The sequence below is a fragment of the Triticum aestivum genome, chromosome 5D (genome assembly GCF_018294505.1).
Source record: "Triticum aestivum cultivar Chinese Spring chromosome 5D, IWGSC CS RefSeq v2.1, whole genome shotgun sequence".
NCBI classification, from domain to species: Eukaryota; Viridiplantae; Streptophyta; class Magnoliopsida; order Poales; family Poaceae; genus Triticum; species Triticum aestivum.
Window position 1 is genome coordinate 411,192,181 of NC_057808.1, and position 24,232 is coordinate 411,216,412.

Consider the following 24,232-nt stretch of genomic DNA (forward strand, 5'->3'; position numbering starts at 1 on the left):
AGAGTCCCTTTTCCACACGATCCTCAATATTCCTGATAAGACGAAGGATAACGTTAAAGCTAGAGCCGATCAACAGAGAATTTGTGATAGACCACGTCTGAACATGAAGCCTCCCACAGGCGGTCGAAAAAACTGGTTCAAGCCAGATGCTGACTTTGTCCTTAAACCGCCAGAAAAAAAGGAAGTACTTATCTGGCTGAAACACATTTTGAAGTTCACCGATGGTTATGCATCGAATATAAGTAAGGGAGTCAATCTTTCAACGGGCAAAGTGACCGGCCTGAAGAGTCATGACTACCATGTATGGATTGAGCGGATAATGCCGGTGATGGTTCGAGGCTATGTCCCCGAGCATGTCTGGCGAGTGCTTGCCGAGCTAAGCCATTTCTTCCGCACGCTCTGTGCTAAAGAAGTAAGTAAAGACGTGATTGAAAAATTGCATAAGAAGGCACCGGAGTTGATAGTCAAGCTAGAGAAGATCTTTCCGCCAGGCTTCTTTACACCGATGACACATCTCATTCTGCACCTCGCGAACGAGGTATTGTTGGGGGGGCCTGTGCAGAATCGCTGGCAGTACGGCCCTGAGAGACAGAACAAGCATCTCCGACAGAAATGTGGAAACAAAGCTAAGATTGAAGCTTCCATAGCTGAGGCAGTTATCCTAGAGGAGGTGTCAGACCTCAGGACATCATACTATCCAGACCACGTTCCCCATCTGCATAACAAGGTGCCTCGATACAATATAGAAGAGCCGAAGTATCAACCCAGGCTCCATCTATTCAACGCGCAAGGTGGGAGGGCTGGGGCCTCGAAACCTTATAACATGCCACGACAAGAGTGGGAGGACCTCATGTTCTATATCTTGCACAACATCAGGGAAGTTGAGGAAGTGTGGATGAGGTAATACCACTACACCATTCCTTTATGTCTTCCACATCATCATGTTTATGTTCACTTAGTCCCGGTCTAACACCGCTTTTCTTTTTTTAGTGATTTCGTTCAAGAGGAATGGACGGGAATGAATCCTCCTACTGAGGCGGAGGCACTTACTCTTCTCCGTCATGGAAACCCTGGACGTAAAAATTTTGTTGCTTGGTTCATGGAGAAAGTAATTTTCCACACTCCCCTATTAAATACCTAGTTCAACATTTATTAGTTAACTAATGCACGCAACAATTTCAATTATACTTGTAGGGAAAAGATCCGAACATATCTATGGATGATGAATTGAGATGGGTTTCCATGGGTTTTGACCCTGCCGTCATGACATGTAAAAAGTATGATGTGAATGGGTATCGCTTCCATACAGAGGAGCACCAGAACAGCCGGCCTGATCCCAAAACTATAAATACCGGAGTGTACACCCCCGGTCAAAATTCAGTAGACTACTACGGAAGGGTACAAAATATATACGAGATTAAATTCCACCAGGGGCGCGAGACCCTAAGTCTGCCTGTGTTCAAATGTCGATGGTTCGATCCGCGGGAGGGGGTAAAACATACGCCTTCCATTGGTTTGGTCGAAGTTAAACCATCAACCGTCTATGCCGGAGCCGATCTCTTCATTGCGGCTACCCAAGCTACACAAGTATATTATCTGCCTTACCCATGCCAGAAAGAGTACCTAAAGGGTTGGGAAGTTGTGTTCAAGGTGTCGCCACATGGTAAGCTACCGAACCCGAATGAAGACGATTACTACAACATTAACCCCATGACATACGAGGGAGTGTTCTATCAAGAGCAACCTGATGATGATGATGTGGTTAGAAACGATGACGCTAGACCATTGGGTGATGATGATGTGGATCCAAACGACGACGATGCACGGAATGATGGTGAGACCATTGTCAATGAAAATGACATACTTATGCTAGAAAAGTTAAACGAAGACGCTGACGACGAGGAAGAGCCTCCACCTCCGTCAGACAACGAAGATGATATGATTGATAGTGATGATGAGACGGACCGAGAAAGAGGTTACAACAGTGATGATTCATATGGTTTCTAGCAGATGTACGTGTCAAGTCTTTTTTTCTATAGTTTAGGAATATGCCTTTTATGCATTTTTATTAATGTGTTTATTATCATGCCTTTTCCTTCATTTCATTAATTTACTAATTGCTTATTCTCTTTTCAATGCAGGTTCGTGGAACATGGGCAAGGGGAAGGCCGACGGCGTGGGTTTCCTACGCAAGGTCGTTGGCCTGCCTAGTCGGAGTGGTCGAGCACGTAATCCTCCCCCCCGGCTACTTGACGATGACTCCTCACAGGGAGGTCGAGGGAGAGGTGCCCCTAGAGGAGGAGGGGGCGGGGGGAGAGCCCCTAGAGGGCGAGGTGGTGGGGGGAGAGCCACTACAGGGGGTCGCGGCCAGAAAGAGCGCACCCTCACCGACTTAGGGGTGTTGTCTTCGAGGCCATCCTCTAGTGAGGTACCCTCCTCTAGTGAGGTACCCTCCTCTGGTGAGGAGGAGGACAAGGCAGGCTAGGAGGAGGAGGTTCGGGATGGGGCCGAGGAGGAGGTGGAGGAGGAGGACGAGGAGGAGGAGGATGAGGAGGAGGTTGGGGAGGGGGAGGCAGGCGAGGAGGAGGGTGGTGGCGGGGATGATGGTGGTGGCGGGGAGGGGGTTGACAACAAGGGGTGGCTGCGTGGTAACGCAAAGCTACCAAAGCAGGTTCCTGCTATTGAGTAGCAGAAGGGGCTCATTGAGCCCACGGGGAAAGAGTAAGTGCCACTTTATAATAATTTCATTATTTTGCTTGTCACATGCTCATTCCGGTTGTTATTTATTTTGCTTGTCACATGCTAATAGTTCATTCTTTTGCAGCAACTGGATATATTCTAAAGGGGTCCGTATTCCCAACGGCCTCATCACCGTCTTGCTGAAGTTACACTGGCCGGGGTTGTACTGTCCGGATCCAGTCAGGCACCCGAACCATCGGGTCTTGGCCACGAGCTGGGAGCACTGGGAAGCGGCCCTCCACGCGGACCATGGGACCCATGCCAAGGCCGTGATCACCACTTTCTGGGTGAGTTCTCTTCAGAAGCACAAGTCCATTCTAGTTTCATGAATGATTTAACTCATGGCTTCTTCCATTCTTGTTTCGTGCATGATTGTAGAAATTCTATCGAGTTCTCCCGGAGCACAGGGCCAGAGCGGACCAGATCGTGCTGCGCCAATGCAAGAAGAAGGCCCGCCAGATGCAGTACGAGGTGCGCTATGTGGCCATCTCGACATACCATCACGACTATCTTGGTGTGAAGATGACCAAGGAAGACGCGCGGAGGATGGGCATTACCTTGGAGAGGGACGAGTTCTTGAAGGTAAGTATAAAAGATTTTTCATTATGCTTTCATTACCTTGTGGTACATTTCACCGTTTCGTGTTGACATGCCATTATGCTTTCATTATGTAGGTGTTACCAAATTGGTGTTATGGAAAAGACGAGTCCTGGGCGGCATTGGTGGATCTTTGGTGTGATGAGGCTGGAGCCTGGGCGGCTATGAGAGTCAAAAACAAGGCTAACCGAGGGAAGGAGGGAGTACATGCTCAGGGAAACCGAAACCACTATCTCCACAAGGCAGTTAATGTATGACTAACCCCATTAAACATTCTTCTTCTTCTATTTACCATTACTTTCTTATGTATGACTAACCTCTGTTTGGTGGTGCAGGAGGAGAAACTGAAGCGGCCGCTCTCACACATGCAGGCGTGGGAGATCGCCCATACGCGGAAGGACCCCAAGCCTGGCGAGCCCAAGTACTACGGCAAGAAGACCGCGCATAGGAAGAAGGCCTACTCCGATGGGTATCTGGCGTTACATCCTGACACACCTGACCCCATTGCGGCGGATCTGGACGAAAGGGTGGTGGTGGGCATGGGGCCGAAGGAGCACGGTCGGGAGGCGGTTCTCGATGCTGTGATCACTCCTACTATCTCCTACACACAGCTCCGTCGGATCGACCCGACCCTGAGCCAGCGCACGAGCACGCCCATGAGCAGTGCACCGTCACTGTCCCTCTTTCAGGAGCAGCAAACTGTAAGTATTTTCCCTTTTATCTTCATTGCTCACTTTATTTTCCGCATTTAGTAGTTTTATGAGTTTCATCATGTCATACTGTAGGCCTACATGGAGTACACACGCCAGGAGACCATGGCGTGGCACGACCGCCTTCATGCATACCATCAGCAGAGGGATCGCCAGATGCAGCACGCTTTTCAGGAAATGGCGGCCGGCAGGTGTCCTCAATGGCCATCAGCAGAGGGTCCTCCAGCACAACCAACGTTGCTGACCTTTGAGGAGTTTGTGGCACAGAACGCTGGCCCCTCGCCGGTTAGTTCATCCCCAATCTATTCACTCAAAGCATATCATGCCTTTCAACACAGTCATATATCCCGTTAATATGTCTTTTCAACATCCAGGGAACCGGTGGATCAACCGTTGGCGGTGGTCTTCGCAGCACTCCCGAGTCACGGAGCCCGACCACTCCGATCCATGGAGGCGGAGGCGGAGGTGGAGGCGGTCTTGGCGGTAGCGCTGCCGCTAGCAGTGACGACCTGGGCTTCAGCGGTCTTGGCGGTGACGACCTCCGCGGTGCTCGACGTCCTGGCGCTTAAGCCTTTTGGTTACTTGTGTGCTTATGCTTATGTATCTTTAGATGACTTGTGTGTGGTGATGATGATAAACTTGTGGTCTTTGATGGTCCTTTAGATGACTTGTGTGCTTCTTTATATGCTTATGCTTATCTTTATGTTGATTATGATGATGCTTATGCATATATTGTTGTGATGGTGACGGATGATACTTAGATGTGTTCTATATGTCTATTTCCATCATATATATCTGCTGATATGTGCTGTATATCTGAATTGAATTGATTTGAAAACAAACAGAAAAAAGAAAAAAAATCAAATACAAACTATGCCGACGGCTAGGCCGTCGGCATAGGGCTGGCCTGAGCGCCCAGTTGCTGACGCGTGGCATCTATGCCGACGGCCTAGCCGTCGGCATAGATATAAACTAAGCCGATGGCCTGGCCGTCGGCATAGATGAGCCACGTGGCGAGCAGCGGGTGGTCGTCACTTGACGGCGGCCGCTGTTAGACGGGAACGTTGCCGACGGCCAGGGCCGTCGGCATAGATGTACGGACACCGTCGGGATGGATCCTATGCCGATGGCCTTTCTATGCCAACGGCCTCCCGGGTTGCGCCGACGGATATGTTGCCGACGGCCCTATGCCGACGGGGGCCGTCGGCATAGGCATGTCCCGACGACATATCAGGGCTATGCCGACGGCCCTGGCCGTCGGCATAGGGTGCGATTCCGGTAGTGTTCGGCAGTCAGAGCACCTGCAGGGGGCGGCCCGCCGCATTGCGTGTACCCATGCCCAGTTGCTGCCTAGAACAAACACACGGTTGCCTCCTTGAAAACTCCGGTGATACTGCTCCGACGAGCCTCCCACTGCAAGCGCTCTAGAGCCTGTCATGCCAACAAATAGGACCTGGTGGCTCATGTCCTTCACCACCGACCATTCGCCCTTGTCCAAGTCTGCTTCGAATACACTCAGGCTCATCGTGTGGTGATTAGTCATGTCCGGGATCCTCCAGCGCACCATCAGCAGCTTTTGGTTGTCGGACGATGTCATCAGGTAATATTTTGCGTGGGCTGCCCTATGTTCTGAGATAGCGCTGCCGCCTCTCCGACCAGAAACTCATGGACGAACAATCCCCATTCCAGCCGATAGCAAAGATATTTCCGTGGTGGATGGTTACATCCATCAGAAAAAGTTCAGATCATGGTAGTTGTCGGTGTTCTAGGAACGGGTTTCCAGACTTGCCTGCCTGCGGCCCACGGCGTGGCTCCACCAACGGCCCTGTATGGCCCATCTTCACCAGCAAACATTCAAGACCCTCGCGAGGGGCCAAGCCTCGCGAGGCCGACGACGCAAGACCTCCTCGGGGGCGGCCTCATCAGGCTGGCTCACGAGGGGCGGAGAGATCAAGGCAAGGGGCACCTCGCGAGGTTCCTGTGACGTAAGCCATGACAACCAGGGCCAGGCGGGCGCCAGCGCGCGCAGTGTCCTCGTTTCCTTTTTGGTGCTAAAGAGGCAAATGCAGGCGAGGAGTCCCGAGGCATCAGGCAAAGGTTTCCATATCGGTGCAATGAGACCAAGACCAGCAGGACGGCAGGACGGAGGTCACCATGGAGCCCAAGATGACATCACCGCCAGAGCCTTTGGCAGGTGAAAACCACCTTTAGTCAGGATAACTTGTACTAGTTGTCTCCCTTCAAATTTGGCCATCGTGGCATCCCTTCCCGCTCAATATTTGGGAAGAGGACCAAGGCCCCTATAAATAGGACTAGCCACCACCATAGCAGAGAACTCATCTTGGATCGGGGCCATTCCATCCAAAGCCTCCACACAAGCTCACCAAGCACAAGAGCACCTCTCCTCAGGAGGCTGTTCTTCCCTTGCAACTGTTCATCCTCAGCCCGAGAGGCAATCCACCACACCACACTGGAGTAGGGTATTACACCACAACGGTTGCCCGAACCAATATAAACCTTGTGTCCCTCGTTCTTTGGGTTCGTCGAGCTAGGACTTGCGATTGTTGCGAGAGCGAGCTAGGGAGAGAGAGATCTTCGTGCGCACCCCAGTGTTCGAACCTCAAGGGTTTGCCGAAACCCGAAATCTGACATTTGGCGCGCCAGGTGTGGGGTGCGCCGAAGCTTTCCTTCCGCCGGTCCGCGTCCCATCGCTTCATCGCATCCATGGCTGACGCTCGTCGAGCCCGTGCTGAGCGCCGGGCCACCCTCGCCGCCCGCGTCGCTCAGACAGGTCCTGTCGGCGGGCCTCCCCGTCGCCCGCCGCCAACGCCGCCACCGGCCCGGCGGGAAACGAGCAGCAAGCGTCCTCGCTGCACCCCTCGGTGCGGCGGGACGGCCACGCCGTCACCCCATCGCTGACCCCAGCCGGCTCGTCGTCTCACGCTCGTCGCGCTCCCACAGACGCGCAGGCCGCGCTGCTCATGGCACGCGAGCTCCCGCGCTACCGCCCAGTCGACGACCTCTATAAGGACTGGTTGGACCGCATCGCCGAGCTCGTCAGCACCGCAGGGGGCTCCCCCGTGCCATCCCCCTCGCTGCCTCGCCCTCCGCCAGCTGTGGGCGACGTGGCTCTCGGAGCCCCTCCACCACCTCTGCACCAAGACGGCGCTCTGGCGCCAAGGCGGCGGCCCCCGGCGTGACCCACCGCATCGGGCGCCCCCGCGAGAAGAAGGAAGCTGCCAAGAAGTTCCCCGGCCGCAAGAGAACGCTCCCGCGCTCCCAGCGCCACTGCGACAAGACCGCGTGCCGCCCGTAGTGGCGGTGCGCGGGCATCAAGGGCAGGCTCCGCATCAGCAAAGGGCCCCGGTGGCCACGGCAGGTTGTCGCGCCTTCACTCCGGAGCTGCGTAGCGCCGCCTGGCCGGGCAAGTTCAAGCCAGACCTGCCTCCTCGCTACAACGGCACCGCCGACCCCGCGGAGTTCTTGCAGCTCTACGAGCTGAGCATCGAGGCGGCCAACGGCGACGAAAAAGTCATGGCAAACTGGTTCCCCATGGCTCTCAAGGACGGTGCTCGCTCGTGGCTCCTGAACCTGCCCCCAGGCTCGATCTCCTCCTGGGGCGAGATGCGCGACCACTTCGTCGCCAACTTCCAGGGCACTCGCGACCGCCCTCCGGTTGCGGGTGACCTACGCCGCATCAAGCAGCAGCCAGGAGAGACCCTGCAGAAGTACATCCAGCGCTTCAACGGCGTTCGCCTCAAGATCCCCAAGGTGACGGACGAGGCCATCATTTCGGCGTTTTCTGATGGCGTACACGATGTCAAGATGAAGGAGGAGCTCGCCACCCACCCTCCTCGAGATGACGGATGCCGACCCGGAGGAGAAGAAAGCCAAGGCCAAGGACGTGAAGCGCAAGGGAGTAGCCGTGCTCGCGGCGGAGCCGGACACAAAGCGCGGTCGGGACCATCCCGAGTCGTCCAAAAGCAGCCGACAGTTCTGCGCCTTCCACAACGTACACAGCCACAACACCAACGGCTGTCAAGAGCTCAGGGCCATTCGAGATGGACGCTTCGGTCGACACCCCGAGCGCGACGACCGGGGCTACGGCCGAGGAGGAGGACGAGGCGGAGGACCCTGGGACAATCGCGGCCCCTGCCAGGAGTGGCGCGACCGGCCTCGCGAGGACCGCTGGCAGGACCAGCCTCGAGAGGGCGCCTGGAGGGATCCACCTTGCGAGGACCGCCCTCAGGGCAACGCTGGTCTTCCTCCGCTGCCGCCACCACCAAGAAGGAACGACGACCGCCATCAGGACGAGGGGGCTTCCAAGAACCGCATGCTATCGCCTGCATCTTGGGCGGAGCTCAGACCCCAGCATCTCAGCATATCTTCAAGCAGTTTGCTCGCGAGGTGAACGCAGCCCTTCCCAGGCTTGAGGCCACATGCCCGCTCAGGTGGTCCAAGTGCGCCATCACTTTCAGCTCGGCGGACCAGCTCAAGTGCGCGGCCACCGCTGGCGCCCTCCCGATGCTCTGCTCACCCGTCATCAGCAACGTACAAGTCACCAAGACCCTCATCAACGGCGGCGCAGGGCTTAACGTCCTATCCGTCGAGACATTCGACAGCCTCCAAGTGCCATACGATCAGCTTCATCCCACCAAGCCCTTCTCAGGAGTGACTGACAGCTCCGCCACCCCGATAGGGCAGGTCCGCCTCCCTGTCACCTTCGGCCAGCGCGACAACTACCACACCGAGCTCACCGATTTCAACGTCGCTCACATCCGTCTGCCGTACAATGCCATCCTCGGGTATTCGGCACTGGCCAAGTGAAGGAAATATGCCCTAGAGGCAATAATAAAGTTATTATTTATTTCCTTATATCATGATAAATGTTTATTATTCATGCTAGAATTGTATTAACCGGAAACATAATACATGTGTGAATACATAGACAAACAGAGTGTCACTAGTATGCCTCTACTTGACTAGCTCGTTAATCAAAGATGGTTATGTTTCCTAGCCATAGACATAAGTTGTCATTTGATTAACGAGATCACCTCATTAGGAGAATGACGTGATTGACTTGACCCATTCCGTTAGCTTAGCACTCGATCGTTTAGTATGTTGCTATTGCTTTCTTCATGACTTATACATGTTCCTATGACTATGAGATTATGCAACTCCCGTTTACCGGAGGAACACTTTGTGTGCTACCAAACGTCACAACGTAACTGGGTGATTATAAAGGTGCTCTACAGGTGTCTCCAAAGGTACTTGTTGGGTTGGCGTATTTCGAGATTAGGATTTGTCACTCCGATTGTCGGAGAGGTATCTCTGGGCCCACTCGGTAATACACATCACTATAAGCCTTGCAAGCATTGTGACTAATGAGTTAGTTGCGGGATGATGTGTTACGGAACGAGTAAAGAGACTTGCCGATAACGAGATTGAACTAGGTATCGAGATACCGACGATCAAATCTCGGGCAAGTAACATACCGGTGACAAAGGGAACAACGTATGTTGTTATGCGGTCTGACCGATAAAGATCTTCGTAGAATATGTGGGAGCCAATATGGGCATCCAGGTCCCGCTATTGGTTATTGACCGGAGACGTGTCTCGGTCATGTCTACATAGTTCTCGAACCCGTAGGGTCCGCACGCTTAACGTTACGATGACAGTTTTATTGAGTTTTGATGTACCGAAGGAGTTCGGAGTCCCGGATGAGATCGGGGACATGACGAGGAGTCTCGAAATGGCCGAAACGTAAAGATCGATATATTGGACGACTATATTCGGACTTCGGAAAGGTTCCGAGTGATTCGGGTATTTTTCGGAGTACCGGAGAGTTACGGGAATACGTATTGGGCCTTATTGGGCCATACGGGAAAGAAGGAAAAGGGCCTCAAGGGTGGCCGCACCCCTCCCCTTGGTCTGGTCCGAATTGGACTAGGGAAGGGGGGCGCCCCCTTCCTTCCTTCTCTTTTTCCCTTCCTCTTTTCCTATTCCATATGGGAGGTGGAATCCTACTAGGACTAGGGAGTCCTAGTAGGACTCCACACTTGGTGCGCCCCCTCCTAGGGCCGGCCTCCTCCTCCCTTGCTCCTTTATATACGGGGGCAGGGGGGCACCCCAGAGACATAACAATTGATCCTTGAGATCTCTTAGCCGTGTGCGGTGCCCCCCTCCACTATATTACACCTCGATATTACCGTTGCGGAGCTTAGGCGAAGCCCTGCGTCGGTGGAACATCATCATCGTCACCACGCCGTCGTGCTGACGAAACTCTCCCTCAACACTCGGCTGGATCGGAGTTCGAGGGACGTCATCGAGCTGAACGTGTGTAGAACTCGGAGGTGCCGTACGTTCGGTACTTGATCGGTCGGATCATGAAGACATACGACTACATCAACCGCGTTGTGATAACGCTTCCGCTGTCGGTCTACGAGGGTACGTGGACAACATTCTCCCCTCTCGTTGCTATGCATCACCATGATCTTGCGTGTGCGTAGGATTTTTTTTGAAATTACTACGTTCCCCAACACCAAGTTCATGGAAGTGACCCACCACGGCTACAACGTCCTCAAGATGCTAGGAAGCGGCGGGATCATCACAGTCCCCTGCGAAGAAAGAGATGCGGTGTGCTCCCTCGAGCGCGCCTTCCAAGCCGCAGCAATCGAAGACCCCGACAATCAAGGCACCATATACCCTCCTAAGGCCATCCCCAAGAAGAAGAAGCAACTACTCCGTGCAGGGCCTCAGGGGAGCGGTGCCTCTAGCAGTGCCATGACAAGATCGACACCCGCGCCTGGGGCGCCTCCCTCCCTCGCATAGGAAGGCGCGCCCGGCGCCCTCCTCGGGCAGGGCTCGGGGGCTCTCTTCTGGAGAGCCTCAGACCTGGCCAACATTACGAGGGAGGCGCTCGGGCACCACATGGAGGCGTGCTTTGCAGCATGTTTCCCTCAGGAGGACGCCGGGCGAGGAGTGCCCGGCGCTCAGGAGTTCATCGCTAAGGCCACTCAGGAGCTGCAGGATGCAAGAGCCATGCACGGCGATTGCCGCCCACCTGGCGCAGCTCCCCATCCAGGCAAGGATGGCGGGCTGCGCGTCTGCATCGACATCCCAGGGCTCAACAGGGCCGCATCTCAGGAGCTCTTCTGGCCTTCGCGCGTGGGACGTTGTGAGGGCCCACCTCACAGCTATGTTCGCATGCCAGTCGGCCTGCCGAGCGTGGCAGCCGCCTTCCAGCGCAACCTGCGGAGCATCCTGGCGGCTCAGGAGGCCAGGCATCATGCAGTCCTGGCGGAGATGGAGACGGTCCTCGAGGAACCGCCTGGACCCCCAGAGCCTCCCGAGGCTCAGGGCCCCGGTGGCTCATGAGGAGCAACCCCTTCGCCACGCATCTTTAGCTACCCCAACATCCCTTCGACAACGGAACCAGGTGACATTTTCCAAGTTTATTCAACTGGGAGCGCCCCCCGGGCTGCATCATTCTCAGACCGCGTGGGCCTGTCCCTGCGGTGTGTATCCTTTTACGTCTTTAGCTCACTCTGCTGGGGGCGCCCCTCGGGCTGCATCATCGCCAAGCCGCTCGGGTCCGACCCAGTGGCCTGTATCGTTCTTGCATTTACCTAAGCTAGTTCACTCTTCATGCATAATCTATCTATGGTTATCACCTGCTTGATTGTCGCCCGCCACGGGAGCTACTCGCGCTGGCATGACGCTTGTGCTCGGGTATGTCCCTGCAACGTCGGGCGCAGGCACGAGCGTTGCCACCCACGGCCCCGGCAGGATGCCGCCCTACCATCCTCAGGGCGGCGCGCAGGGCCGGACGACGTGGAGCGCGGGGCACTTCGGCGAGGTTTTCGGGGCGATGGCCTCGGAGGCCTACGTGCCCCGCATGATGGACCAAGAGTACACGCCGGAAGATGATCATGGCTCGTTCCTCGAGCCAGGCGGGGAAGAGGAGGCGCTAGAAGCTGAGGCCTTCTAGGAGCCACCAGGGAGCCTCGTCGACCATGCTGGCGACAACAGCTATAGGGTACCGCTAATCTCACAGGAGAAGGCTTACGCTAACCATGGGTCGCAAGTGGATCAGGTCACAGCGGCGGACGATGACCCTAGCACGACAGCCTCCCTTCCATCAGGGGGAGCGCACTGGGGGCTGCAAGGAAGGAGCCGGGAGCAAGGCCCCTCCTCGCACCCCGCGGAGCAGGGCGTCGCCCGGAGGTAGGCCCTCTGTCGGGGAGGCGTTGGTGAGCCTTCCCCCATGGTCGCCGAGGGTACCGCTAGCGTCCCCTTTGCCCCTTGGCATCGTCCTGGTTTCCGGACGCCCCAACGGTGATCGAGGGCGGCGCAAGGCGAGGCCCTCGTCTGGCGATATGAAGCAAGACTCGCGCCTGTGAAGGTCTCCGCTCGTGACATTCTCACGTAATAATGAGTGGGTCTGTACATACCCCGGAGTCTCAGGAGTGCCGCCCTCGGGCCTCGGGGGCTCCCTCCCACGTCCTAGTGGCAGCACTTAGCTCCGCGCTGGTGAGAAGACAAGAATACTAGACTAGCTGCCGGACGCGGCTTTTCATTTGCTTTCTGCAGTTAGCTTGCCCCCTCTTTAATGAAAATTTGCTTTCTGGTGTTCCTTGCCGGCTTGGTTTCATTGCCTTTTGCCTCCTTTTTAGCCCTCGGTTCCTCATTTTGACCCGTACTCTCCCTCGCATGCCTCGCGAGGGGGCTGGACAGGTGCCCTCGTGAGCATTTTTCCTGTTCTTCGCAAGGCACCCTCGCTCGAGCTCGCAAGCTGGCGCACCTCTTTCAATCCGTGCCCCTCGGGTACCGCGATGCGAAGCGCTGGGTCGTGGCTGGCTGCGCCTGCAACCAAGACTCGGAAGAATAAGAGTTTCCTAACAAATTTTTGCAGTTCCTAGACGCCTCCCAAACCAAGGAGGCCTCGCCAGATACTGGGAAATGCGCGCCTCACGAGGCGGAGACTACTTTGAGCGCGTCAAGCTAAGTTATTCCTACGCGCCTACATGAAACGTTGATGCTGCAACACGACACAGGAACGATAAACATAGCATAGCAACTTGGAAATCATAGTTGTTGCACGCCCCAGCGGGGCCCCATACTTGTCTCTCTCTTAATGCAGGAAGGAAAGGAAGAACGAAACAAAAGTAGCACGAGCTCCCGCGGCAGTTCGCGAGGATGGGCCCATGGCGCTCTCCTGAGCTCAGCCAGACCCCTCCTCGCGCTTCACTGGGGCGCGACGACGAGACAACCTGCTGCCACCCTCGAAGCGGGAGCGGCGGCGTGGCGGCTGGTCGTAGCCGCCGCCGCTGGAGCTGTTGCCGAAAGAAGAGTCGCCATAGCTGGACGAGCCATGGCCGGTGCCGAGGACAAGCCCGCCTTCACCCTGTCGCAGCCGTCGCCGAGACTGAGCACCTCACCGCCGTCGTTGTCCTCAGGGCAGCACTCGACGCGGCGGCCATCTTCCCCGAATACCCTCACATAGAGGGTCGCGTTGCCATCGTACTTGAAGTGGAGGGAGCACCGACGGCCCAGGCCGCGCGCGCGGGCAAACGTCCGCTGGCCGCGGGCCAGGGCTGCGTTGCCTGCGATGGAGACCTTGACCGCGACCCATGAAGCCTTGCTGCAGCAACCGTCTGCCTGCAGCCAGAGACCGTCTGGACCCGTGGCTGGCAGCTCGCCGACAAAGAAGCGCGAGAGAGCTGAAGCCAGCAGGGACTCGTCAAGTCGGGCAGTTGCCGAGGCAGCGTGGGGAAGCAGAGACGCCCACGTCCAATCAATCTCCACGCGTCAAGCGAGGCCACAGGCTGTTGGGGCCCGCGGCGCTCCGCACTTGCCCTTTGGCTTCGCCTTGAAGCCAAGTCCGAGCGCGCCTTAGGCCCGGGGGCTACTGTCTGCGTCCTGGGAACGGGGGTCCCCAGACTTGCCTGCCTGCGGCCCACGGCGTGGCTCCACCAGCGGCCCTGTATGGCCCATCTTCACCAGCAAACACTCAAAACCCTCGCGAGGGGCCAAGCCTCGCGAGGACGACGCAAGACCTCCTCGGGGGCGGCCTCACCAGGCTAGCTCACGAGGGGCGGAGAGATCAAGGCAAGGGGCACCTCGCGAGGTTCCTGTGACGTAAGCCATGACGACCAGGGCCAGGCGGGTGCCAGGCGGGCGCGAGCGCGCGCAGTGTCCTCGTTTCCTCTTTGGTGCTAAAGAGGCAAGCGCAGGCGAGGAGTCCCAAGGCATCGGGCAAAGGTTTCCATATCGGTGCAACGAGACCAAGACCAGCAGGACGAAGGTCACCGTGGAGCCTAAGACGGCGTCACCGTAGAGTCTTTGGCAGGCGAAGACCACCTTTAGTCAGGATAACTTGTACTAGTTGTCTCCCTTCGAATTTGGCCGTTGTGGGATCCCTTCCTGCTCAATATTTGGGAGGAGGACCAAGGCCCCTATAAATAGGACTAGCCACCACCATAGCAGAGAACTCATCTTGGATCGGGGCCATTCCATCCAAAGCCTCCACACAAGCTCACCAAGCACAAGAGCACCTCTTCTCAGGAGGCTGTTCTTCCCTTGTAACTGTTCATACTCAGTCCGAGAGGTAATCCACCACACCACACTGGAGTAGGGTATTACGCCACAACGGTGGCCCGAACCAGTATAAACCTTGTGTCCCTCGTTCTTTGGGTTCGTCGAGTTAGGCCTTGCGATCGTTGCGAGAATGAGCTAGGGAGAGAGAGATTTTCGTGCGCACCCTAGTGTTCGAACCTTAAGAGTTTGCCGAAACCCGAAATCCGACAGTAGTGACCGGCGGACGTGCCGGCCGCACGTGACCATGAAAGCGGCTGCGGCGTGCCCGGCAGGAAACATGCAAAGTTGAGAGCTGGTGCGGCGTTGAACGGACCGCCTAGGAACATGGCGACGACGATCTTCAACACAGAGCACGGGTTTCGAGGTATGGGATTGCAGATGGCGGTGACGTCGTGAGGACGGTTGGCGCGTCGTTTGTAGCGGCATGGGACCTCGATGGCCGGCGTGGCTCCGGCTTCGGAGAACGGGTCCCGGAGGAAGCATCTACGGGATGGCCTGTGCTGGTATAGAAGCAAGCTACCGTAGGAAGCGTGGACGACACCGTTGCTAGGCGTGGCAAATAGGCACACCTTGCTGTCGACGAGGCTCTGGTAGGTGCCGCCACCGAGGTTGATGCACGGCAGGGCCGGAGGCAGCAGCAAACGATGGTGTTCAGCACCGAGGCGCCGGTCACGGCAGACGGCGGCGAAGCTGAGGCGGTCGTCGTGGGACGCGAGATGCGCAAGGACGAGACCGAGGATCTCCGACTGCAAGTCCAGCCAGGATGGCGGAGAACTGGAAGAGGTGCCGCCGGAGGTGGACTTTCCGAGACAAAGACCCATGAGATCGCAAGAAATAGAGACAGAAGACTGGATGCATTCAGTTTTGGGAGATTTTATAGTAGGAGTGAATATCCTAACTAACATCAGAGATTGTGCGGTAGCTTAGTTAGCCGATCCATGAGAATAGGGCTTGTACATGCGCTGACTAGACAGTTAGCGTGGCGGGCGCGTAAAACAGCTGCTATGCATGGCCGCGGCAGCGGTATACAAAGCTTTCTCGCGAATACGCCGCGGTTGGCGTATTGTTAAAACTAATTCTGTAATTAGGGAAAAATCTTCGCTTGCCCAAACCGTTGTTTCCTCAACCGACGCCTCCCTTCGATCTTCTGGAACCGACGCCCTCTCGAGGGATCGTCGTGTCTCTTCGGGACATATAAAAGGGGGCCTGTAACCATCGATCAATGGATTCGATCATTCTGATTCAAAACACGTTATCACGCATGTAGAACAGCCGGCGGAAGCAAAAGAAACATCAGAGAAAGGAGAAGAGAGGGAGCACTCGCCGCCGGTGAGATGCCTAACCTCGTTTCCTTCTTCCTCCGCCTGATCCGCGAGGATGGTCGTCGATACCGTCGTCGCTACCATGGAGTGGGTGGACTCCGGCGTTTCCGTCGCCGGATGCAAGCCATCCGACGGTTCGGCCGCAGCGCCGCTGGATGCGCCCGTCGCGGTGCTCACCACGCCCCTGGACACGGTGTTGGAAATATGCCCTAGAGGCAATAATAAATTGGTTATTATTATATTTCCTTGTTCATGATAATCGTTTATTATCCATACTAAAATTGTATTGATAGGAAACTCAAATACATGTGTGGATACATAGACAACACCATGTCCCTAGTAAGCCTCTAGTTGACTAGCTCGTTGATGGTTACGGTTTCCTGACCATGGACATTGGATGTCGTTGATAACGGGATCACATCATTAGGAGAATGATGTGATGGACAAGACCCAATCCTAAGCCTAACACAATCGTGTAGTTCGTTTGCTAAGAGCTTTTCTAATGTCAAGTATCATTTCCTTAGACCATGAGATTGTGCAACTCCCAGATACCGTAGGAATGCTTTGGGTGTACCAAACGTCACAACGTAACTGGGTGGCTATAAAGGTGCACTACAGGTATCTCCGAAAGTGTCTGTTGGGTTGGCACGAATCGAGACTGGGATTTGTCACTCCGTGTAAACGGAGAGGTATCTCTGGGCCCACTCGGTAGGACATCATCATAATGTGCACAATGTGACCAAGGAGTTGATCACGGGATGATGTGTTACGGAACGAGTAAAGAGACTTGCCGGTAACGAGATTGAACAAGGTATCGGGATACCGACGATCGAATCTCGGGCAAGTAACATACCGATAGACAAAGGGAATTGTATACGGGATTGATTGAATCCTCGACATCGTGGTTCATCCGATGAGATCATCGAGGAGCATGTGGGAGCCAACATGGGTATCCAGATCCCGCTGTTGGTTATTGACCGGAGAGTCGTCTCGGTCATGTCTGCGTGTCTCCCGAACCCGTAGGGTCTACACACTTAAGGTTCGGTGACGCTAGGGTTGTAGAGATATTAGTATGCGGTAACCCGAAAGTTGTTCGGAGTCCCGGATGAGATCCCGGACGTCACGAGGAGTTCCGGAATGGTCCGGAGGTAAAGATTTATATATGGGAAGTCTTATTTTGGTCGCCGGAAAGGTTTCGCGCATTATCGGTATTGTACCGGGAGTGCCGAAAGGGGTCCGGGGGTCCACCAAGGGGTCCACATGCCCCGGGGGGGCCACATGGGCTGTGGGGTGTGCGCCTTGGCCTATATGGGCCAAGGGAACCAGCCCCAAGAGGCCCATGCGCCAAGAGATAAGATAAAGGGAGAGTCCTAAAGGGGGAAGGCACCTCCGAGGTGCCTTGGGGAGGATGGACTCCTCCCTGGCCGCACCCTTCCTTGGAGGAAGGGCCAAGGCTGCAGCCCCCCTCTCCCTTGGCCCTATATATAGTGGGGGGAGGGAGGGCAGCAATACCTAAGCCCTGGCGCCTCCCTCTCCCTCCCGTGACACATCTCCCTCCTCCCGCAGCGCTTGGCGAAGCCCTGTTGGAATCCCGCTACTTCCACCACCACGCCGTCGTGCTGCTGGATCTCCATCAACCTCTCCTCCCCCCTTGCTGGATCAAGAAGGAGGAGACGTCGCTGCTCCGTACGTGTGTTGAACGCGGAGGTGCCGTCCGTTCGGCGCTAGGATCATCGGTGATTTGGATCACGACGAGTACGACTCCATCAACCCCGTTCTCTTGAACGCTTCCGCTCGCGATCTACAAGGGTATGTAGATGCACTCCCTTCCCTCTCGTTGCTAGTAAACTCCATAGATTGATCTTGGTGATGCGTAGAAAATTTTGAATTTCTGCTACGTTCCCCAACAGTGGCATCATGAGCTAGGTCTATGCGTAGTTTCTATGCACGAGTAGAACACAAAGTAGTTGTGGGCGTCGATTTTGTCAATTTACTTGCCGTTACTAGTCTTATCTTGATTCGGCGGCATCGTGGGATGAAGCGGCCCGGACCGACCTTACACGTACACTTACGTGAGACAGGTTCCACCGACTGACATGCACTAGTTGCATAAGGTGGCTAGCGGGTGTCTGTCTCTCCCACTTTAGTCGGATCGGATTCGATGAAAAGGGTCCTTATGAAGGGTAAATAGAAATTGGCATATCACGTTGTGGCTTTTGCGTAGGTAAGAAACGTTCTTGCTAGAATCCCATAGCAGCCACGTAAAACATGCAACAACAATTAGAGGACGTCTAACTTGTTTTTGCAGGGTATGCTATGTGATGTGATATGGCCAAAAGGATGTGATGAATGATATATGTGATGTATGAGATTGATCATGTTCTTGTAATAGGAATCACGACTTGCATGTCGATGAGTATGACAACCGGCAGGAGCCATAGGAGTTGTCTTAATTTATTGTATGACCTGCGTGTCAATGAAAACGCCATGTAATTACTTTACTTTATTGCTAACCGTTAGCCATAGTAGTAGAAGTAATAGTTGGCGAGACAACTTCATGAAGACACGATGATGGAGATCATGGTGTCATGCCGGTGACGAAGGTGATCATGCCGCGCCTCGAAGATGGAGATCAAAGGCGCAAGATGATATTGGCCATATCACGTCACTTTATGATTTGCATGTGATGTTTATCATGTTTACATCTTATTTGCTTAGAACGACGGTAGCATAAATAAGATGATCCCTCACTAAAATTTCAAGAGACGTGTTCCCCCTAACTGTGCACCGTTGCGAAGGTTCGTTGTTTCGAAGCACCACGTGATGATCGGGTGTGATAGATTCTAACGTTCGAATACAACGGGTGTTGACGAGCCTAGCATGTACAGACATGGCCTCGGAACACATGCGAAACACTTAGGTTGACTTGACGAGCCTAGCATGTACAGACATGGCCTCGGAACACAAGAGATCGAAAGGTCGAACATGAGTCGTATAGTAGATACGATCAACATGGAGATGTTCACCGATGATGACTAGTCCGTCTCACGTGATGATCGGACACGGCCTAGTTTGACTCGGATCATGTATCACTTAGATGACTAGAGGGATGTCTATCTGAGTGGGAGTTCATTAATAATCAGATGAACTTCATTATCATGAACATAGTCAAAAGGTCTTTGCAAATTATGTCATAGCTTACGCTTTAGTTCTACTGTTTAAGATATGTTCCTAGAGAAAATTTAGTTGAAAGTTGATAGTAGCAATTATGCGGACTGGGTCCGTAAACTGAGGATTGTCCTCATTGCTGCACAGAAGGCTTATGTCCTTAATGCACCGCTCGGTGTGCTGAACCTCAGCGTCGTCTGTAGATGTTGCGAAACATCTGACATACACGTTTTGATGACTACGTGATAGTTCAGTGCGTAATGCTAACGGTTTAGAATTGTGGCACCAAAGACGTTTTGAAACGTCGCAGAACATATGAGATGTTCCGAAGACTGAAATTGGGATTTCAGACTAGTGCCCACGTCAAGAGGTATGAGACCTCTGACAAGTTTCTTAAGCCTGCAAACTAAGGGAGAAAAGCTCAATCGTTGAGCATGTGCTCAGATTGTCTGAGTACCACAATCGCTTGAATCGAGTGGGAGTTAATCTTCCAGATGAGATAGTGATGGTTCTCCATAGTCACTGCCACCAAGCTATTAGAGCTTCGTGATGAACTATAACATATCAGGGATAGACATGATGATCCTTGAGCAACTCGCGATGTTTGACACCGCGAAAGTAGAAATCAAGAAGGAGCATCAATTGTTGATGGTTAGTAAAACCACTAGTTTCTAGAAGGGCAAGGGCAAGAAGGGATACTTCATGAAACAGCAAATCAGTTGCTGCTCTAGTGAAGAATCCCAAGGTTGAACCCAAACCCGAGACTAAGTGCTTCTGTAATGAGGGAACGGTCACTGAAGCAGAACTACCCTAGATACTTGGTAGATGAGAAGGCAGGCAAGGTCGACAGAAGTATATTGGATATACATTATATGAATGTGTACTTTACTAGTACTCCTAGCAGCACCAGGGTATTAGATACCGGTTCGGTTGCTAAGTGTTAGTAACTCGAAATAAAAGCTGCGGAATAAACGGAGACTAGCTAAAGGTGAGATGACGATATGTGTTGGAAGTGTTTCCAAGGTTGATGTGATCAAGCATCGCATGCTCCCTCTACCATCGAGATTTGGTGTTTGCGTTGAGCATGATTGGATTATGTTTATCGCAATACGGTTATTCATTTAAGGAGAATAATGGTTACTCTGTTTATTTGAATAATACCTTCAATGGTCTTGCACCTAAAATGAATCTCGATCGCAGTGATACACATGTTCGTGCCAAAAGATATAAAATAGTAATGATAGTACCACATACTTGTGGCACTGCCATTTGAGTCATATTGGTATAGAACGCATGAAGAAGCTCCATGTAGATGGATCTTTGGACTCACTCGTTTTTGAAAAGATTGAGACATGCAAACCATGTCTATTGGTATATATGCATGAAGAAACTCCATGCAGATGGATCGTTTGGACTCACTTGATTTTGAATCACTTGAGACATGCAAATCATACCACATGGGCAAGATGACTGAAAGGCCTCGTTTTCAGTAAGATGGAACAAGAGAGCAACTTGTTGGAAGTAATACATTTTGATGTGTGCAGTCCAATGAGTGCTGAGGCATGCAGTGGATATCGTTATGTTCTTACTTCACAGATGATTTGAGTAGATGCTGAGTGTATTTACTTGATGAAACACAAGTCTGGATTATTGAAAGGTTCAAGTAATTTCAGAGTGAAGTTGAAGATCGTCGTGACAAGAGGATAAAATGTCTATGATATGATCATAGAGATGAATATCTGAGTTACAAGTTTGGCACACAATTAAGACATTGTGGAAAGTGTTTCACAATTAATACCGCCTGGAACACCATAGTGTGATGGTGTGTCCGAACATCATAACTGCACCCTATTGGATATGGTGCATACCATGATGTCTCTTATCGAATTACCACTATCGTTTATGGGTTAGGCATTAGAGACAACCGCATTCACTTTAAATAGGGGCACCACGCAATTCCGTTGAGACGACACCGTTGACTATGGTTAGAGAAACCTAAGCTGTCGTTTCTTAAAAGTTTGGGGCTGCGACGCTTATGTGAAAAAGTTTCAGGCTGATAAGCTCGAACCCAAAGCGGATAAATGCATCTTCATAGAATACCCAAAACAGTTGGGTATACCTCGTATTTCAGATCTGGAAGCAAAAGTAATTGCTTCTAGAAACGAGTCCTTTCTCGAGGAAAAGTTTCTCTCGAAAAAATTGAGTGGGAGGATGGTGGAGACTTGATAAGGTTATTGAACCGTCACTTCAACTATTAGCAGGGCACAAGAAGTTGTTCCTGTGGCAACTACACCAATTGAAGTGGAAGCTTATGATAGTGATCATGAAACTTCGGATCAAGTCACTACCAAACCTCGTAGGTCGACAAGGATATGTACTACTCCTGAGTGGTACGGTAATCCTGTCTTAGATATCATGTTGTTAGACAATACTGAACCTACGAGCTATGGAGAAGTGATGGTGGGCCCATATTCTGACAAATGGTTAGAAGCCATGAAATCCGAGATAGGATCCATCTATCAGAACAAAGCATGGACTTTGGTGAACTTGCCCGATGATCGGCAAGCCATTGAGATAAATGGATCTTTAAGAAGAAGACGGACGCGGACGGTAATATTACCGTCTATGAAGCTCGACTTGTGGTAAAGAGTATTTTCACAAGTTCAAGGAGTTGACTACGATGAGATTTTCTCATCCGTAGCGATGCTTAAGTCCGTCGGAATCATGTTAGCATTAGCTGCATTTATGAAATCTGGCAGATGGATGTCAAAACAAGTTTCCTTACCAGTTTTCCTAAGGAAAGGTTGTATGTGATACAATCAGAAAGGTTTTGTCGATCCTAAGGATGCTAAAAGGTATGGTAGCTCCAGCGATCCTTCCATGGACTAGAGCAAGCATCTCGGAGTCAGAATATACGCTTTGATGGAGTGATCAAAGTTTTTGGGTTTATACAAAGTTTGTTAGAAACTTGTATTTACAATAAAGTGAGTGGGAGCGCTACAACATTTCTGATAAGTATATGTGAATGACATATTGTTGATCCGAAATGATGTAAAATTTCTGGAAAGCATAAAGGGTTGTTTGAAAGGAGTTTTTCAAAGGAAGACCTGGATAAAGCTGCTTACATATTGGGCATCAAGATCTATAGAGATAGATCAAGACGCCTGATGATACTTTCAAAGAACGCACACCTTGACATGATTTTGAAAGAGTTCAAAATAGATCAGCAAAGAAGGAGTTCTTGGCTGTGTTACAAGGTGTGAGTATTGAGTAAGACTCAAGACCTGACCACAGCAGAAGAGAGAGAAAGGACGAAGGTCGTCCCCTATGCTTTAGACGTAGGCTCTACAGTATGCTATGCTGTGTACCGCACATGAAGTGTGCCTTGCCATGAGTTGGTCAAGGGGTACAATAGTGATCCGGGAATGGATCACATGACAGCGGTCGAACTTATCCTTAGTATCTAGTGGACTAAGGAATTTTCTCGATTATGGAGGTGAAAAGGAGTTCGTCGTAAAGGGTTACGTCGATGCGAACTTTGACACTAATCCGGATGACTCTGAGTAGTAAACCGGATTCGTATAGTAGAGCAGTTATTTGAAATGGCTCCAAGTAGCGCGTGGTAGCATCCACAAGATGACATAGATATTCGTAAAGCACACACGGATCTGAAAGGTTCAGACCCGTTGACTAATAACCTCTCTCACAAGCATAACATGATCAAACCAGAACTCATTGAGTGTTAATCACATAGTGATGTGAACTAGATTGTTGACTCTAGTAAACTCTTTGGATGTTGGTCACATGGTGATGTGACCTGTGAGTGTTAATCACATGGTGATGTGAACTAGATTATTGACTCTAGTGCAAGTGGGAGACTGTTGGAAATATGCCCTAGAGGCAATAATAAATTGGTTATTATTATATTTCCTTGTTCATGATAATCGTTTATTATCCATGCTAAAATTGTATTGATAGGAAACTCAGATACATGTGTGGATACATAGACAACACCATGTCCCTAGTAAGCCTCTAGTTGACTAGCTCGTTGATCAATAGATGGTTACGGTTTCCTGACCATGGACATTGGATGTCGTTGATAACGGGATCACATCATTAGGAGAATGATGTGATGGACAAGACCCAATCCTAAGCCTAGCACAAGATCGTGTAGTTCGTTTGCTAAGAGCTTTTCTAATGTCAAGTATCATTTCCTTAGACCATGAGATTGTGCAACTCCCGGATACCGTAGGAATGCTTTGGGTGTACCAAACGTCACAACGTAACTGGGTGGCTATAAAGGTGCACTACAGGTATCTCCGAAAGTGTCTGTTGGGTTGGCACGAATCGAGACTGGGATTTGTCACTCCGTGTAAACGGAGAGGTATCTCTGGGCCCACTCGGTAGGACATCATCATAATGTGCACAATGTGACCAAGGAGTTGATCACGGGATGATGTGTTACGGAACGAGTAAAGAGACTTGCCGGTAACGAGATTGAACAAGGTATCGGGATACCGACGATCGAATCTCGGGCAAGTAACATACCGATAGACAAAGGGAATTGTATACGGGATTGATTGAATCCTCGACATCGTGGTTCATCCGATAAGATCATCGAGGAGCATGTGGGAGCCAACATGGGTATCCAGATCCCGCTGTTGGTTATTGACCGGAGAGTCGTCTCGGTCATGTCTGCGTGTCTCCCGAACCCGTAGGGTCTACACACTTAAGGTTCGGTGACGCTAGGGTTGTAGAGATATTAGTATGCGGTAACCCGAAAGTTGTTCGGAGTCCCGAATGAGATCCCGGACGTCACGAGGAGTTCCGGAATGGTCCGGAGGTAAAGATTTATATATGGGAAGTCTTATTTTGGTCGCCGGAAAGGTTTCGGGCATTATCGGTATTGTACCGGGAGTGCCGAGAGGGGTCCGGGGGTCCACCAAGGGGTCCACATGCCCCGGGGGGGCCACATGGGCTGTGGGGTGTGCGCCTTGGCCTATATGGGCCAAGGGAACCAGCCCCAAGAGGCCCATGCGCCAAGAGATAAGATAAAGGGAGAGTCCTAAAGGGGGAAGGCACCTCCGAGGTGCCTTG